Source organism: Gossypium arboreum, chromosome 4 (assembly GCF_025698485.1).
Source record: "Gossypium arboreum isolate Shixiya-1 chromosome 4, ASM2569848v2, whole genome shotgun sequence".
Lineage (NCBI taxonomy): Eukaryota > Viridiplantae > Streptophyta > Magnoliopsida > Malvales > Malvaceae > Gossypium > Gossypium arboreum.
Genome location: NC_069073.1, coordinates 21,967,607 through 21,987,336, shown reverse-complemented (window position 1 = coordinate 21,987,336; position 19,730 = coordinate 21,967,607).

The window sequence follows — 19,730 nt, the reverse complement described above, 5'->3', positions numbered from 1 at the left end:
TCGATACCGTCGCGACACCACGCGCCCCAAAAGCTAACCTTTTTCAACCAAAATTCACATTTATCAACTTTGCGATAATCGCTTATCTCGTAAGATTTGCAACACTAGCCTCAAGTGTTCAAAGATGCTCGCTTCATCTCTCGAATAGACCAAAATGTCATCGATAAATACAACTACGAACCGATCCAAGTATGGCCTGAAAATTCTATTCATTAAATCCATAAACACCGCAGGGCATTAGTGAGCCCAAACGGCATCACCAAGAATTCGTAGTGACCGCACCTCGCTCTAAAAGCGGTTTTGGGTATGTTCGATTCTCGGACCCTCAACCGATAGTACCCGACCTCAAATCTATCTTTGAAAACACCGAGGCTCCCTTTATTTGATCAAACAAATCGTCAATTCGTGGCAATGGATATTTATTCTTTATCGTCACTTTATTGAGTTGACGATAGTCGATGCATAACCTCATGGTTCCGCCCTTCTTCTTCACAAACAACACAAAGTGCGCCCATGGAGAAAAACTCGGTCGAGCGAAACCTCTATCCGTCAATTCTTGCAATTGAACCTTCAATTCCTTTAATTCCGTTAATGCCATACGACACGGGCTATTGAAATCGGCGTAGTACCCGTACAACTTCGATGTCAATTCCACTTCTCGAACCGGTGGCAATCCGGTAACTCCTCGTGAAAACATCTGAATACTCACAAACCACTGGTACCGATTCGAGTTTCCTTTCCGTCTCTTTACTTCCAAACACATACGCAAGGTATGTTTCACACCCTTTTTCACATACCTCGAGCGGTCATAGAAGATATTATCGCTGGCGCCTTTTAAATCAAGAGACTCGACTCGGACTACCTCATTATTTGCACTCCTCAAATCAATGGTTTTCCTTTGCGTCCACCATCGCATCATGTACGGTCACCAATCCATACCAAGAATAACATCGAATTCATTAAATGGTAGAAGCATCGATCGGCGAAAACAGATTCTCGAATTGTTAGGGGCATCTCTTGCACACTTTATCAACGAGCACGTATTGACCCAAAGGGTTTGACACTGAATTACGAACTCAAGAGACTCAACAGTAGAGTCTAACTGGATGCTAAGGTTTCACATACATATGAGTGAGTAGAGCCGGGTCAATCAATGCAATCACAATAGTATCAAAGAGAGTAAAAGTACCAAAGGATAACGTCGGGGAGGATGCCTCCTCTCGTGCGCGGATGGCATATGCTCTAGCAGAGTACGGGTCTCGGATCGGACAGCCGATTAGAGGCTCCTCTCGATTTCCACCCCTACCTCCAGAGATTCTCGGGGCCTACCTCCAAATGTCGTTCCACTAGGTCTTGCACCTTGCGTCTTATTCCTCTCATCTAGCTCCGTGCAATCTCTAATGAAGTGGTCCTTCGAACCGCATCCATAACAGCCCTATTAATGAGACTTACCCCAACATTCACCTAGGTGTCGCCTTCCACATTGGGGGCATTCAGGTCTCTCTTGACGATTATTGCCCACACTAGCTATCAAGTAGCTCGGAGTCCGTCGCTGGTCGGGCTCTAATGGAAATTCCCGCAATCGTCCTCGACTTCTTGGTGTCCTCCCCGAACCTCTTTACAACCGAGAACAGAGCTTTACTCGTCGATCTTTTACGGTAATCTCTTGCTTCAAATTCGCCTTCTTCTTCTCCTTCCCAAGTTCTTCCGCCTTGCGTGCTCGTTCGACTAGTGTCACGAACTCCTTTATCTCCAAAATTCCCACTAGTAACTTTAACTCTTCATTCAATCCTTCTTCAAATCTTTTGCACATCGCAACCTCATCAGCCACACACTCCGAGCAGCATACGACTAAGTCTTACGAACTCATGTTCAGATTCGATATCTGGCATCCGCCTTGCTTGAGTTCCAAGAATTCCTTACGCTTCGATCGATGAACCGTTGACTAATGTATTTCTTTCGAAATTGGATTGGAAGAAATCCCAAGTAACTCGTTCATTTGGGACTATGGAAATTAAAGTCCTCCACCAATAGTAAGTCGAGTCTCAAAACAAGGATATAGCACACTTAAGACATTCGTCGGTGTGCATGACAGCTCATCTAACACTCTAATGGTGTTATCGAGCGTAACTCGGCCTTTTCGGCATCATCAAGAACTATGGCCTTGAACTCCTCGCCCCACGCTTCCTAATCAAGTCCACAGTGGTTTACTCAGCCTCACAGGATCAAGAATCGGAGGCATTACGGGCTCTTGGGGTGGAGTATTTAAATTCGGGAATGGTTGGACAGCCAAAGTTGGTTCGGGCATATTGCGCGACCCACTCATTCATCATGGTGAAGAAGGCTTGTTTCGCCCCTTCATTTTGATTATTCATGGATGACTGAGGCTCAACAGGCGGTGTCCCTTGCGCGAGCAGCCGCTACACTTTCAACGTCATCCGCCAAGGGTCTCTACCCGGGTTCCATTTACTAATCAAAACAAAAATTTCAACCGTCAAGTCATCACATTTTAAGCACTAACAATTTGGCATGTATAGCTAGATTCGCGCCGCTATGGTAGTCCTAGAACCGACTAAACCATAGCTCTGATACCAATAAAATTGTAACACCCTAACTCGTGACCGATGCCGTGTCGGACACGAGGGTTAACGAGACAAATCCTCTTAAAGTACCGACCAATTTGGCATTTCTGGACAGGCTGGAAAACTGCGTCACCGTCGCCTTAAAAATCATATCTCGAGTTCCAAAACTCGGAAACTGGTTTCGTAAATTTTCCTGAATTTAGACTCATATACCCATCCATGGATTTATTTTTAGAATTTTGGTTGGGCCAATTGGTACAGTTTATTAGTTAAAGTCACCCATGTTACAGGGATCGACTGCTCTGACCTCCGCGCGTTATAACTTGAATATCTTTCTGTACAGGGCTTTAATACTGGTGCCGTTTGTTTCTAATGAAACTAGACTCAAAATAGAATCTGTAAATATAAGGCATGACTCCTAATTATTTCTGGATAATTTATGGTAAATTTTCAAAGTCGCGACAGGGGACCCAGAAATCGTTCTGGCCCTGTCTCACGAGAACTTTAATATTTCCCAGTATACTGCTCATATGGTAGTTTCGTTTCATCCATATAAAAATAGATTCATCAAGGTTCAGTTCCATAATTTACTCACTATTTAATTCTACTTCTACTATTTTTAGTGATTTTTCAATCTCATCTCACTGCTGCTGTCCGCAACAGTTACTGCAGTAGACTATGCCAATTTCATGAATTTTTCCTTGGCCTTAATCATCCATCATACATGACACAAATTATGGCCACCTTAACAAAATTTGAGTTTCTAAGACTCGTGGCTATAGGTTCTAGCATCCCACTCGACGACCACATAGGCCATTTTCACATGGCTTAAAGTTTACAACCCACAATTCGACAAAATATAATAGCCTATACATGCCAAATGTTCTTCAACAACAAAAAACAATACCACAAGATTTCAGCCGGTGTGATGACTTCAACGACGGTTCCGAGCACGCAACAATACGAGTCCAAGAGACCTAAAATGGGTGACAAGAAAACACCGAGTGAGTTTACAACTCAGTAAGTCATAAGCATTCGTCAATCCAATCGATAAAGTTACTACTACATGTACAACAAATGAGGCTAGGTACTCGTCCATATCGAATCTATACCATAATACCTCGAACCTTTCGGTCCAATCTCGTACCAATTCATACATCCACATTTCATATTCTACACAACAAGATAATCAAGCATTTTACACATTAACTCAATTTCCAGCACAACCATACAATTTCAATCATCACATAGATTTAAGGCTTACCAAATTCAACCCCGAGCATGAACATATTTTCTATTCGTCAAGAGCTCGAGGTACTTACCCGATCCGCTGTCCGGGATTAACTCGATTATGTCGCACACTCAGTGCCAATTGTAATACAAGAGCATATAGTGAATCCGCACACTCAGTGCCAATTGTAATACAAGAGCATATAGTGAATCCGCACACTTAGTGCTATATATTTTCAGCTCGCACACTTAGTGCTATATAATTTTCAGCTCGCACACTTAGTGCTATATAATCAAACTCGCACACTTAGTGCTGTAAAATTTTAAACCCGCACACTTAGTGCCAATCTTGTCACCGTGTCCATTTATACCCGCACACTTAGTGCCGAGACCAATACCTTATGCATTTTGCTGCCTTTATACATTCAACAATGGCATCATTCCATACACATACATTTCCATTTACACATCAATTCATTTAAACACAATTGTGCATATATTATGGTCATTTACATCAACACCAAATATATGCTTAATGACTTACCTTATATTGGATGAAACGATTTCCAATCGACTACTCGATTATCTTTCCTTTGCCTTTGCTTGATTCTCCACCTCTAGCTTCTTGAGCTAAATTTAACAAATAAATTGGTTTTATCAATTGAGCATCGGAAGAGGAATTCAAGATGCCTAGCCAATATATAAATATCTACTCATTAGGCATCAAAGTCGCATATGTACAAAATCATGAATCGAACTCAACACCTTAGTTAGTATTCCTCTTAGCGAATTTTCTAAGCCAAGAATAGGCATCAATATGCTTGCCTCTAACCGAATGCATGCACACCAATTTCCCCTCATGTGGCCGAATATGCATGTCCATGTTGAGGCCGATTATGCACTTAATACCACACAAAAACAGCATGCATTTTACTAACTAACGATTACATATTGTAGCTCAATACACATCTCTCATGTACTACATAACCGAAAACATCATCCCAAGCAAATATATACCTTGAAATAGTATATATGTCATACCAATTCATCATGTGCAAACACATATTCAAAGCTCAAATCTTACCTACCATGCAACATGCATGAATCATACTTGTGGATATACCATGACCGAATACATCACAACACCATCATTTTGGTCATGATTAAGCAAAGAACTTAATGTCTCACTCAAAAATACTAAAAAGAAAGTCCAAGAGCCATCAATCCCCATCACGTACACCATTAACAAGCTTCATATTTAACATGCAATGGCATTAACACAAAATCCACCTTGGCCAAATACCATTTCCATGGCATAACAAGGATTTGAACCATGGCTAACATGCACATCAAGTTAGCAACCAAAACAAGCATGAATCTCATGACACAACCTCAAACATACCTTAATCTTGATGCAAGTATAGCCAAATCCCTTCTAGTTCTCTTCTAAACCAAGCATGAAGCAAAAATCCTCCTTTTTCCTTAGTATTTTCGGCCAAAGAAGAGAAAAATGGATGAACAAAATTTTTCTTTTCTCTTCCACAATGCACGGCAAGGGGGTTTCACTCACACACACACATTTTTTTTCTTTCTTTATTACCCATACTCATTTGTTTATTGTTTCTCCCTAGTGCACCAACAAAACATGTTTCATGACATGTTTAGCCCATGATTCCTTGTCATGGCCGCCACTTCATGTTAGGGGAAATTTGACATGCAAATCCTTATTTTTGCATGTATTATCAACTAGTCATCCCACATTTCCCCATCATACGCTCAATGTTTACTACTAGGCCCTTTCTAGTGAAATTCACATTTATAACTCTAAATCGAAACATCAAAAATGTCACACATGAATTAACACATATTATAGGCATCAAAATAAATTATAAATTATTTTTATGCCTCAGTTTTGTGGTCCCGAAACCACATCCCGACTAGGGTCAATTTTGGGATGTCACATATATAAATGGACGGTTAAGGATACAATGTAGCTATAATATATGTTTAATTAAAGGGTAAATATGTAATTTAATAATTTTAATTAAAGAAACAAGTAAAACAAAACATTTATCTTCTTCCTTAGTGGATTGTTCAACCGAAAATGAATGTTAAAAACACCATTGAAGAGGTTGTGGTTTTGGCAAGCTTGTGGCTCTTGCATGGTAAGAAATTGTTACCCGTTTTTAGTACTTTTTGTGTTCTTGTGATTGTTAAAAATTAAGGATTGTACTAGTCTAGAGTGAAATTAAGCTAGTATATAAAAGTTTTAAAATTTTGTTAAATTTGAAATTTCGAGTTTAGGGACTAAATTGTAAGAAATGTAAAACATTAAGGAAAATGTGTAAATAAAGAAAAGTTAAGGTCGTATGCATTCAATTGAGTGTGAAATGTGTGTGAATTTAATAGATTGTATTTAATTACCATATAGATCAAGACTCAAATCAAATACACAAAATTTGAGGAAACGAAAAAATTATGGAGTAGTCCCTGCGTGTTAACCAGAAGTGAATCTTAGGTAAGTTCATAGTGTTTTAATATGTAAATGTAAACTTATAGTTATTATGTTATTATTTTTCTAGTTAATTGTATTCATATATGAGAAATTTTATCGGTTACCTATATGATATCTATTTTTGCAATTGAGTACGTATGGGAATGAATATTTGATGGTTGCAATTCTTGAAATTGCATTTTATTAACTATAATAGATCGAATTATAGTATGTGTACCAAATTGATGAAGTGCCTTTGAATGGTGAATATGTTTAGTAGTAACGAATTTACATGAAATGCTCGGTTGAACATAGTAAACGTTTAGGATACGTTTGGCATGAAAATGGGTCAGTATGCGTGCTAGTATAGGTTTGCACTTCGGTGCCTCTGTTACACGTTAGTGTCTCTATTTGCACTTCGGTGCCTCTAATTGCACTATCATGCCTCTATCTATACTTTGATGCCTTTTTTACACATCGATGATGCTTTTGGTGTGGTGTAGTTACCCCAGTATCCAAGTCAAGTTATTAGTTCATCAGGCTATGAAATAATTAAATTACAACCTATTTATGTACTTATATGTTATTGTATATTCATAGTATTGGTAAGTGAAAAACAAGATATTGAATTTCTTAGTTACATGTATGGATTTTTACATTGAGAAAATGTGATTTATGGTATGAGTAAGTTCTTTGAGATGGTAGTTGTTTTGATATACTTAAATATGTGAGCAATTACTAATATGAATGGTCAATTATTATTTGGTGATCAGGAATTATAAATTATCTCTTTAAGTGTTTACTTTCATTAAGGTAAGTTAATTTGATGTTTATACTATGAGCTTACTGAACTTATTTAGCTGACTTGTTTCATTTATGTTATTTTGTAGTTGATAAGTTTGCGGACTGACTGGGCGGAACAATTGGAAGCTCACACTATATAGAAATTTTGGTAGCTTTTGTATCTTGCTTGGGATGTGGCATGTATATAGGTGTTTTGTTGTAAAAATGTAAATACTATGCTATAATGGTGTACCTACTGACATGCTTGGTTTGAATGTGTATGCTTGAAATGTTTTTGGTTAGGTTGATTCCTAAAAGTCAATAGTTAGATGTGAACACTTTGGAATAGTGATCTTTTAGTATGTTTATGCTTTGGTCATTTTGGTTGATGTTTGAGCATATTGGTTAGGTATAGGATGAATGAAATTTTCTCAAGTAATTAGTTATTTGAATGTGTTTTTAAACCATGGGAATGAACTAGGTATGGCATGTCTTCTTATTCAAGAAATGGTGCATGAATTTACTTGTTTTAGTGGTTAAAAATGATGCACATGGATTGTCACACGCACACGGTGACCTTACACGGCTGTATGTATTTATTGTTTTTAGGTAAATATCCACACAATTTGCGACATGGCCGTGTGAGTCAAAATAGTTTTACACGGTCTAGCACACGATCTGCAACACAGTCATGTGACGCCTATTTTGAAAATTTTCAAGTGTTTTTGAAATCTTCTGATTTGTTTATTTTTGACCCCAGATTGTTCTTAAATTGTTTTTAGTGCCCTGTAAGCCCAAATTAAGGCCTATAAGTATATTTATATCTTAAATTGATTCATTTATATATGTTTGTAATTTTGTTTGTTGAAATTGTTTAGAAATGAAGCTAAATGTTCTATTTAGCTCGATAACACTTCGTAACCTTAATCTGCAATAGAGTCGGGATAGGGTTGTTACATGTATTATGTTTATGGTGTAAACAAAAACTGAATCTCTCTCTATCTTGTTTGATTAGTATTTGATAAGATGCGACATTCTTATAATTATTCGCATGTTTAGGGGAATGTATGTGAATGAATGCAATATTATATATATTTGTTATATAGTTTTTATTTTTTTGCCAAGATTGTGGTTCTTAGGAAATAGACCGTGGACTATCATCTCTATGTGGGATTATTTTTATTTATAGAATTCTTGTGAGCCAGAAATGGACATAGGACATAAATGTAATTTCTCCAAAAATGAGTCCATGACAAGGAGAAGATGGAGAGATGGCGGTGAAAGACACAAGGAATTTCTCGTGATGAAAAACTATGTAATTTTTATTTTTCATTTATTTTTTAGAATTAGAACCATAGAAATCTTGGCTGGCAGTTTTATTTATTACCCTTCTCTTTCTATATCTATTTAATAATTATTTATGATATAATTGTGATATATATATGTATGAGATTATCCATAATTGTTCTATTAAAGATAAGAAGTGTGGCAATGAGAAGATACATATGTTGTATTGTTTCATTCACTTCTTTAGGTTATTTGATTACTGTGAGAAGTGTGGTAATGAGAATGTATATGCCTAAAATTGGATCTGGCAATGAAAGGCTTGGTTTTTAAGTGGTCAAATACAACTTACCTCCCTTTCCTAGGAACCTACCTGATGCACGGGTCACATTCACTTCTTCAGTTTTTCCCTAAAAGAAAAATTGTGAAGAATCAAAATTGTTTAATTAACTCTTGTAAATGAATGAATGTGAATATTATAAAATTGCCAAAGCATGTCATGCATACATGAGATAAGCATGTTATAAAGTTTAGAAAAGAATGCCTCATGTACATGTCATGCATATATTGATCATACATGATTGAAATCGGGAATTAAAAACCTTGCATGTTTTTAAAATATTGAATGAGAGAATGTCCTAAACAAGACCTACGACATCCATCAATGGTCTCTTATGATGGCATGGCAAGTGCACTACCCCACGGTAAGATTGCTTTGTGGATTTCACTAAGGAGCTTTCCTAAAGTAGGAAGAATTCTCTTATGATCAAGTTATAATTGGACTAGCACTTGTGGTAGACATTATCATGGGATAAGTCAAGAAATTCTATCTTCAAAAGAGGACAACTAGTCAAAGCATTCTACTCGGTGAGATTTTCCCACGATGACTCATTTGTGGTGCATGATGTGTTAGGTGTTGAGTTTTTTCTCTTTAAGTAACTCCCCCACGAAGCTCTACTTAAGTTAGAATGATGGCCAAACACTACACAATTATTAGTATGTGTGAATGCTTAAGAAATTAGGCTCATGTACTAATTGTATGGAAATCCATGTTCTACTAGTTGATTATGATCACCCTACGATGGCTTGATTCAAAGGGAGTGAGAATTATCATTGCAGCAACCTACAAATGTTTTCAAGGTTTAATGTAAGATGCATGCATCATCTTAATGAATATCATAATATTGTAAAGCATTTTCAAACATTTTCTTAATACAAAGGTATTAATAAATGAATGTTTTATTTCCAGCTCGAAAATGACATCAACTCCCTTATTGAAAATACTTACTGAAAATAAACTAAACGGAAATAACTATAAGGAATGGAAAAGGAACTTGATAATTATCATGAGTCATGAGAAACTTAAAACAGTTCTTGATAATAAGTTCCCATCAGTCACTCAAGCTAAAGCTAGAAAAACACTAGGAATAGTTTGATGAGATAGTTCGTTGCCTTGGCTATTTGATTCTAGATAAGCTAGAAGACATATTTGAAGGCCAAGCTGCCTTGGCTCAACATTCTGCCATAACTAGCTTGATGAATGCCCAAAAATAACTTGACACTCTGGTCAAAGACCATATGATCACTCTTATGGGCTACTTTGTTAAGGCCTCAGACAATGAGGCCAATTTAGACCAGAATAGTAACAACCCGTTTTTCAGTGGCGTCGAAAATAGTGGTTTCAGGGCCACCAAATCTGACGAATAAGTTCTTAAATGTTATTATTTAATATTTACAAGTCAAATGTGATTTTAAAAAGGTTTTTGATTTGATAATTTATGCTATTCGAACGATTAATTAAGCTCAAATGGTAAGACCTTAAGGTCAAGTGGTTTTAAAAAATGAGGTATCGGGACCTTATTTATATAAACTGAGTCATAAATATTTTTATAAATATTTACGGAATGTCATTAAGGTGGTATTAAAGTTTCGATAAGAAATTTGAACGTTCCGATAGTTAATTAATTAAAAAGGACTAAATCGTAAAACATGTAAAATTTGATCACTATCTGATTTGATTGATTAAATGGTTTATTTAATAAAGGAAAATGGAATTAAATGGCAATTAAACAATTCAAGGAGTTAGTGGGCAATTATGGGCATGAAATTGGTGTTTTATTTATTTATTAACCAATGTTAAAATGGTAACTTGATAACTAAGTAAATAAAATAAAACATAAGTAAAAGATAATGGTTGTCATCTTCCTTTCTCATTTTTGTTTCAACTGAAAGTCATGGCTACGGGGAAGCTAAGTTCGGCCATGTTTCATTTCATGCATGTAAGTCATTTTTCACCCATTTTTAATAATTTTTTATATTTTTCAAATCGTTACAACTGGGTCTAACTAGCCCGTACCTTCGATTTTGAAATTGTTAAAGATTTTGAATGTTGCCATTGATGAATCTAGTATTTTTTCTGTTAAATGATGAATTTGAAAGATTAGTTGTTGCTTAAAAGTATTTTGTTAAGAAATTTTGATGAATTTTTTGATTAGGGACTAAATTGTTGAAATAATAAAAGTATAAGGAGTTGATGCAAAATTGTTACAAAAAGGGGCTAGAATGGAGGCTATGAATATTCAGCTAATTGGCATTAAAAATGGTTAATTTGCATGTTTTAGGCTTAAGGACTAAATTGAATAAAAGTAAAATGTTAGGAGCAATTTTGTAAAAAATGTCAAAAATGACTAAATTGAATAAAATACAATGTTTTACTGTCTAAATTAATAAATTGAATGAAGTTATTAATAAATGACCAAAATGCCCTTGTACTTTGACATTTCTGCAATTTAGCTAGGTAAGTTCGTACCTTTAAATAGATTTTTAAAATTTTGTTTTAAATGCTATCATGTTATATTATCATATAATGTCTCGACAAAAAAATCCAACAAAGTATCGTCGCCCATCGAATATGAAAAGGGATGGTGATGACCATCAAATATGAAAAGGGATGGTGACGACCATCGAATATGAAAAGGGATGGTTTCGACCATCGAATATGAAAAGGGATGGTGATGACCATAGCATATGAAAAGGGATAGTTTCAACCATCAAATATGAAAAGGGATGGCTTCGACCATAGAATATGAAAAGGGATGGTTTCGACCATCAATTAAACAAAAGGGATGGCTTTGACCATCGATTAAAAAAAAGGGATGGCTTTGACCATCGATTAAACAAAAGGGATGGCTTTGACCATCGTTTAGCACACTTGTGTAAGCTTCGGTAAGGGTTCTAGTTGACTTCACTATCACAAATATGGAAAGGTATGATGTACCAATGATCAAAGGATGAATATTCATGATTATGAAAGGTATGATTTAAGTGATGCTATGTTTATGTACCATATCATACCATGTGATGATATTGCTAAGTTATGTGTTCAATCACTAGCTTGTGACTATGGTAAATGTTATGTTTATGTCTTTTGTGTTATGAAAATGAAATTGTAAGTGTTCAATATGAACCAAAACATGTGTGTATAAAACTTATTGAAATGGTGATACATGGAAAACATGATATGTTATGAAGGATGATAAATCCAACTGGATCATGCTCAAGTATAATGGTTATCTATGTTAAGTTATGCTAACATGTGTTGTTGTTGGTGCTTGGACTTGTGCCAAGTTTATGATTGAATTATATGATGTTTAATCTTAATGAAATAAATTGAAACAGTAAGTGCTCAATTGGAAACGTGCTTATGTTCATTAAAATGTGGAATAAATCAAAGTATGTAATTTCTTATGCAATGGTTAATTATGTAGTTGATTCCAAAAGAGCTATGTTTAAATGCACCAGCTTGTAGTCATGGTTGATGTTATGTTTATAACTTGTGTGTTATGCATATAAAACGGGTGAGGAAAGGTAATTAAATGGTAAATTCATAGTTGAAATGAAATTTGATGAAAAGGGAGAAATGAGTTTGAATGGTGTACTATATGTGAGAAATTTACGTATGTTATGGATGAATATACCTATATCATGGATAAATACACTAAGTCGGGAGTTGATAATGTTGTCTAGACTTATGATAAGCATTGGGAACAGAATAAAAAGAAAGTAGATTGAAAAGTGTATAATCATATAGAAAGGTTGATGATTATCCATTAAGTCCCATAAAATCCTATCATGTTATGAATGATAAATATATGCAACATTAATGAACTTACTCATTTGTGAGTTGATGATCATATCGATTTATGAATCTTCTGGCATTGGCATAGATTTATGTTTGTTCAATAAAGTTTATTATTAAAATGGAATATTATGCTTAAATTTTATATGAGCTTACTAAGCATTTATTGCTTACGTAGTTATCTTCCTTTACTTTACAGATTATCAGAAGCTATAACGGGTTGGAAGTTAGTCAGAGATCCATCACACTATCATCGATTTTATTGGTAGATTTTGATGCTTTGGTTGTGGTTATAATGCCATGTATAGGTGGACTATATGTAATGTTTACTTGATGAGTTTTGTAATACCCCTAACCCGTATCCGTCGCTGAACTAGGGTTAAAGGCATTACCGGACAAATCGGAACATTTTACAAACAATTCATATACATCATCCACAATCATAGCCAAACATTACAATAGAGTCCTTTATATAGGTCATCGAGACCTTAAACATGCATTAAAAAAGGGTCGGGACTAAATCGAGCTTATACAAAATTTATTGAAAACTTAAACATTTTTCAAAGTTGTACATATCACAGCCCGTGTGAACAGGCCGTGTTCTTGTCCCTTGATCAATTGGGGGTGGGGGAGTTGCTTAGAAAGCGCCTACCCCTCGTCCGGTAAAGCTGCTTGAAACTCCGTCACCTATGAATAAAGAAAAAAAGGCTTTCTCTTCTCCTCTCAGCAATCAAACTCCATAGCGTTAGCTATAGGCTTTGACGCGTTAGCGCCCACCTATAAAGCCTACTTTCACTCGTCTAAGGGCCTTGCTTGTTCGGTCGAGACGGATTCCATCTTTTACAGAAAAAAGAACTAGTCCGTCCTTGCTCTCCCGATCCCTTTCACCTAACCCTCAGATAGGTTTGAGTTCTGCGGGTAAAAGCGCTACAGGCTCTACTTCACAAGGGTCCCTTCCTTCTGACTCCCATTCCTTATGTCTTGCTTTCAAAGGCCTTTCTTGGCTCTATAAAGAAAAAGCATCTTCTTGATTCTAGCGAAAGTTCCTCGGAAGTTTAGTTGAAGTCGTGATGGTTGAATCAACTACTGCTCTTTGTGCTGTCATGGCATTAGACACTCCCGTGTGTCTAGGTTGTGGCAAAACATGGCATACATACTGACTTGTCCATACGGCCACAAGACACACCCGTGTGCCAGGTCGTGTAAAAATTAGGGAGGCTACTGACTTGAGTCACACGGCCAGTCACACACCGGTGTGTCTAGCCCGTGGTCGAAACTGACTTAACATGGCCTAGCACACGCCTGTGTGTTCGACTGTCTGCTCTGCCCAGGCTCATTTCAAAATGGCCCTTGAGCAACATGGCTGAGACACACGCCCGTGTCTCTGCCCGTGTGGGCAAAAATAGGCCATTTACAAGGTCAAAACGCCACCCATTAAGGGTCCTCCCTACAAACAACAAATAAGCATTAATTGTATACCAAATGTTCAACCATTTCACAACCAATACATACACCAATCATGCCATAACATTATCAACCAATTTCATGCTTAATAGCCATACCAAATTATTCCAAAACATAAGACAAAATAATGTCTAAACATTTTTTTTTCATAACCCCATTTCAAATAATTTGTTCTCATACCAAAATCTTACCAAATCATCAAATAAAGACAACCAAAACTTACCAAATTGACCAATTCATTCGACCATTCAAGAACACATCACATAGGCATAATTTGCATCACATATCATATACTAAAATCAAACCATAAGTCAACCATAATTAAACTATATCACATGGCTAAATATACACTTCATAAAACATACTCAACTACCTCTATCCTATACATGCCATACTTTAATATTTACATTTTCAAAAGTGCCAAAATAGATTTGATAGTGTGGTGACGATCCTCGACAGTCCCCGAGCTTTTAGTAGCTTTGATATCTATAAAATAGATGGAAGACACACAAAGTAAGCTTTCAAAAGCTTAGTAAGCCATATACAAATAAACTTATCATTCAAAACATGAAAGCATCATCAAATCACATATACTCCATGGCCAAATACTATCTCATACCACATAGTTCATATACATTTCACATATTCCCAATTCATTTACAGATATAGCATAATTTCTCATACTTATAACACATATCATCACTTGTACAAATACTTACCTTTTACTCTCAACCATAGTATACATTTAGAATGTACCTGAATCAGATACACATATCATATAGTCATTCATTTCTCAAAATGCCCGTTGAACCGTTTGAAATCATAAGGATACACGGATAACTCGGAAAGCTCATACAATGCCAACGTCCTAGATGTGGTCTTAAATGTAATCAAATAACGATGCCACTGTCCCAGACAGGGTCTTACACGAAATCAAATTCAATGCCAACGTCCCAGATGTGGTCTTACACATAAATCATAAGTCAATGCCAACTTCCCAGACGTGGTCTTATATGAAAACATATATCGGGTCCTATGTCATGACATATGTATCCTAACTATTCCTAAGGTTCATACGGGACTAATCGGACGTCGGAACTTTGTTGATACTTTCTAGGATGTCTCATATTTCTCAAGTCATATAGTCATTCATCATAGTTCAATAGCATATAATTGATAGCAATTCAATTCAAAACACAGTTATTTTTATATTGACTTACCTCGTATCAATTTGAACGAACGAAATCGACTACTCAATGACTTTCAACTTTCCCCGATCTAATTCCGTTTTCTTTGGTTCTTGATCTAAATCAATTTAAATTTATCTCATTCAAACTCACATTCATTTAAATCAATCCAAAAACACATATTTAGGGCATTTTACAAACTAGCCCTCACATTTTCACATTTTGACATTTTAATCCCCAATTCAAAAAATCATAAAATACACAAATTTCTTTAGACATATGCTTGGCCGAATATTCATAGTGTTCATATAAGCCCCTACATTTCATTTATTTCACATTTTAGTCCCTCAAAATATCATTTTTACAATTTACCCAAATTAGTCAAATTCATCAAAAATTCAAAGCCAAAACATGTTAACCCAAAACATATCTTCCATTTATCAACAACTAACTTCACAAAAATTATAATTTCATCAATGAAATAACTCAAAATCATCAAAAAAAATTAGGAATTGAGACATGGGTTTGATAGATTGCTAAGCAACAATCACAAAAACATAAAAATTATCAAAAACGGATCAAAACACATACCTTAATCCTCAAATTATTTAGCCGAACCTTAAAAGATTTTTCTTCTTCTTTTTCTTTGCTAATTTCAGCTACAGATGAACACATAATGGCTTATTTCATGCTTTTAGTTTATTTTAATTAACATAATTATTCATTTTACCAATTTTCCCTATAATAAAACATTATAAAATCAAATATATTAAGGTCATTAATGTCCATTAACCATGTTAATGGTTGATAAACCGTAATTTATACATATTTTTATCCCATGCTTAGCACATTTATGGATGGTTTCTCCTTAGAATGGGTGAATTCGATGCTCCTAATCCTTTAATTTCATGTTTTATACTTAGGCGAGGATAGGAGAGTAAAAAGAACGAGAAATGGGCCAAAAATAGAGAAAATAGACCCACGTGGGAAATCAACACGGCCTGGACTTTCTCACATGGGTGGGTCAGATGGTCGTGTCCCTTTGGCAGGAATGAAGTACAACTTACACGGGTATACTACACGCCCGTGCCTGTTCAACAGCCTTGACCACAGGCTGGAGTAATCGCACAAGGGCGTGTCACACGGGCGTATCCCTACCGAGCCCAAGTATAACCTTATTTGGAAAAGGCCAATTTTGGGGGCTCTTAGGCATTCTAAAGCCTATTTAAACACCTGAGAAGGCACTTAGAAGGGGGACGCAGAGTAGGAAGCAAGGAATTGCTCAAGGAAAGTCGTTTGATCCATCTCAGTGTGACAGCCCAAAATTGACCCTAGTCGGAATGTGGTTTCGGGACCACAAAACCGTGGCATAAAAATAATTCAAAATTTATTTTGATGCCTATAATATGTGTATGCTCATGTATGACATTTTTTGATGATTGATTTAGTGTTATAAAGGTGAATTCCACTAGAGAGGACTTAGTAGTGAACTTTGAAAGTACGATAGGGAAATGTGTGATGACTAATTAAAGCATGCATGCAAAATAATGGACTTGTATGTCAAATTCCCCTTTTATAGGTGGTGGCGGCCATGACATGGGTTATGGGCAAGAAAACATGTTGAAACATGTTTTGTTAATGGAGCATGAAAGAAATGATTAATAATTAGATGTGGGAAGAGAAACAAAAAAAGAATGTGTGTGAGAGTGTAGCATTCCCCCATTGCCGCAGTAACTAAGAAGGAAAACAAAAATTTTTGTTCATCCTTGTTCTCTCCTTTTGGCCGAAAATACTAAGGGAAGAAGAGATTTTTGCTTCATTTTATTTGTTTAGAAGAGATCTAGAAGGAGATTTGGCTAAACTTGCACCAAGATTAAGCTCAAGAGCTTAGTGGGCCACAATTGGACAAGGGGAAGGACAAAGTGATCGAATAGCCGTAAAAGCCGTTCGACAACATCCGAGGTAAGTCCTCAAGAAGTGACCCTACTTGAATTATGTGAAATGAAATATGGATGTGTAATGATTATTGATTTATGTGTGTATGAGTATTTGAATGATATCCGGCTAAGTCCCGACGACATTTATGCTGGAAATTATATCCGGTTAAGACCAAGGCAATTGTGCTAGTGGCTACATCCGGCTAAGACCAAGGCATTCGTATGAAGTCGTTCTATCCGGCTAAGACCAAGGCATTCGTGCACGTGGTTATATCCGGTTGTATTCAAGAAGCTTGCGCTGGAGGTAAGTGTTGGCTGCTGTAATAAATTCCATTAGTACGCCGAAAAGCCCAAAGAATAAGGTATGATTATATGTGCATTGGAAAAGTCGACATGCTTGAGCAACATTCGCTCAATCGACTAACAATTTCAGCTATTGAATTGGTTGATACCTTGTAAAAGTATATAATGATGAAGTGTGAAGTAAGAATGATTATGTGAATGTGTATTAATGAAATGATGCATTTGGCTATGTGAATGTATTGCTTTAATTAAAGCTGATTTTATTCCTTGAGACTTACTAAGCATAAAAATGCTTACCCGCTGTTTTGGCTCTCTGTTTTATAGATTTTGCTCGATAGCAATCGGGTTCGGGATCATTAAAGTCAAGTCATCTACACTATCAAAGCCTCCATTTTGGTATAAATTTTGGTTGAACTTTGAAATGGCATGTATAGGACTACCCCTTGTTGGTTCAAATATGTTGTGATGTATATGTGTACGGCCATGCGAAAATGGCTCGTAAAAGTGAAGTACGAACTTAGACTATTTGCGGTTTGTATATATATATATGGTGTCATGATGTGATTATGGATTGGAAATGGGAGTGTTGGTCACATGATCAGCCATTGGTATGGTTAAAATGATCATATGTGAACCTATGTATGGCAAGACTAGTTGGTTCATGGAGACTACAAAATAGGTAAGACGTACCTTAAAAACAGATGCTGCCAGCTGCAGTGACGTGAATGTGAAAAATCACCAAAATTCGTAGGAGTGGTATTAAATAGTGAATAAGCTATGTAAATGAACCTTGATGAGTCTACTTTCATATGGAAGAAACGAAACGGTCATAGGAGTCACATGTTAAGAGATATTAAAGCTATTGTGAGACAGGGCCAGAACGGTTTCTGGGTCCCCTGTCGCAACTTTAAAAATTTAATATAAATTATCCAGAAAGAATTAGGAGTCATGCCTTATATGTACAGATTTCATTTTGAGTCTAGTTTCATTAGAAACAAACGGCACCAGTATTAAAGCCCTGTACAGAGAGATATTCAAGTTGTAACACGCGGAGGTCAGAGCAGTCGATCCCTGTAACATGGGTGACTTTAACTAATAAACTGTACCAATTGGCCCGACCAAAAATTCTAGAAATAAATCCATGGATGGATATATGAGTCTAAATTCAGGGAAAATTTACGAAACCAGTTTCCGAGTTTTGAAACTCGAGATATGATTTTTAAGGCGACAGTGACGCAGTTTTCCAGCCTGACTGGAAATGTCAATTGGTGGGCGAAATATGTGGATTTGGCTTGTTAACCCTCGTGTCCGACACGGCGATGGTCTCGGTTCGGGTGTTACAATTTTATTGGTATCGAGCCACGGTTTAGTCGATTCTAGGACTACTGTGATGTGTTTGGGGTCTAGCTATACATGCCATTAAATGATGAATCGATAGTGTGGTGATTTCTGACAATTTGACTTTGTGTTTGTTTATAGTAATGGATCCCGATCCCAACCGAGCGATAGCTGATGATGTGGAGAGTGTGGCGCCTACTCCGCGCAAGAAGGGACAGCGCCGCGGACTCTCAACCTATGGCCAGCAATCCGAATGATGTGGCTAGGCAAGCCTTTTATAGTGTGATGAATGATTGGTTTAACCAATACATTCGAACTAACACTACTGTTCCACAACCTCCATTCCCGACAAATGCAACCCCAAGACCTACAATACCTCCGTAATCGACCAAATAAGGTCAAGTAAGCCCCAATGACAGGATTCAAAACATGGGGCCACTGAATTTAAAGCTACGGATGATGATGATGCCGAAGCGAGCTGAATTTTGGTTGGACAACACTATCTGGGTGCTCGATGAGCTATCTTGTACACCGATGAGTGCTTAAAGTGTACCATCTCCTTGCTACGTGATTCCGCCTACTATTGGTGGAGTACTCGACTTCGTGGTGCCTAGAGAGCAAGTGACTTGGGAATTCTTTCAAACCGAGTTCAAAAAGTATATTAGTCGAGATTCATCAACCAAAAGCGAAGGAATTTCTTGATCTTAAGCAAGGTTCTATGTCGCCATCGACTATGAACGAAAATTTGTGAGGCTTAGCCGATACGCGAGAATGCATTTCGTCCGAAGCTATTATGTAAACGCTCGAGGATGGGCTGAATGATGATATAAGGATGTTCGTTGGCATTCTCGAAATACGAGAGTTCGTAGTACTTGTTGAGCGAGCTTGTAAAGTCAAGAGCTTAGAAAAGAGAAACAAAAAGTTGATGTGGGAACTAGAGAATTCAAAAGGTCCTCGAGAAAGTCTCTTCAACAGTATCAAGAGATTTCG